At 38.4% G+C, this 894-nt stretch overlaps 1 pseudogene; it reads left to right on the top strand.

Annotated features, from left to right (window-relative positions):
• The first annotated feature begins 452 nt into the window (after nucleotides 1-452).
• LOC113284859 lies at nucleotides 453-552 on the top strand (annotated as a pseudogene).
• Nucleotides 553-894: the final 342 nt, after the last annotated feature.

Below are 894 nucleotides of genomic sequence, written 5' to 3'. Positions count from 1 at the left end.
GGCCCTTAGACAACGAAAGGTTCGGATGGTTTCTCCAACCAGGATTATAGGTTTCTGAATATGGGTCAATCTTTTGACGATTATCAAATCTAATGTTATTATAAAGAACATTGGCTTGCTATTCAATATTCCGGCCTTCCCAAAAAGTCTCCACTCTACCACTAGTCTGGCCCACTTCTAAAGCTTCTAACCTTTTTGCTATAGCAACAATTTTGGCATCTGATTCATAGCCTCCTTCTACCCTATTAATATTTCCTCTACTTAAAAGAATTGTTTTCTGGGGTGCCCTACTATTTTTCGATTGCTGGGTTTTTTCGACGATTTCATTAAAAAATTCCATCGACGCATCAACAGTTTGGCTTTCAAATCCACCAGTGCATAGAGACTCAACCATGGTCGTTGTGGAATAATCTAAACCCTCATAAAGGATCTGAACTAGCCTAACCTTTTCTAAACCATGATGAGGACACTGGGATAATAAATCATTGAACCTTTCCAAATACCTATATAAAGATTCTCCCTCTTGTTGTGAAAATGTGAATATTTGCGTCCTAATAGACGATGTTTTGTGCCTAGGGAAAACTTATTGAAAAAGGCAGATGTAAGTTGTTCATATGTCTCAATTGACTCGGAGTCCAAACTATATAGCCACGACTTGGCCTTATCTTTCAGGGAAAATGGGAATAACCTAAGTTTCAAAGCATCATCATCTAAGCCTATAATTCTTAGAGTACTACAAATTTCCTCAAAATCCCTAACATGGTAATAAGGGTTTTCATTTTCTTTCCCAAAAAGATTGGGAGCATCTGTAAGGTCCCAGGTTTCAGTTCATAGGGTGCCTCCGTTTCAGCTAACTTAATACACGAAGGACGACTAGTCCTAGTTGGATTCAAG

The sequence above is a fragment of the Papaver somniferum genome, chromosome 5 (genome assembly GCF_003573695.1).
Source record: "Papaver somniferum cultivar HN1 chromosome 5, ASM357369v1, whole genome shotgun sequence".
Lineage (NCBI taxonomy): Eukaryota > Viridiplantae > Streptophyta > Magnoliopsida > Ranunculales > Papaveraceae > Papaver > Papaver somniferum.
The sequence above is the reverse complement of the archived record's forward strand: the minus strand, read 5'-3'. Positions and strand labels throughout refer to the sequence as shown.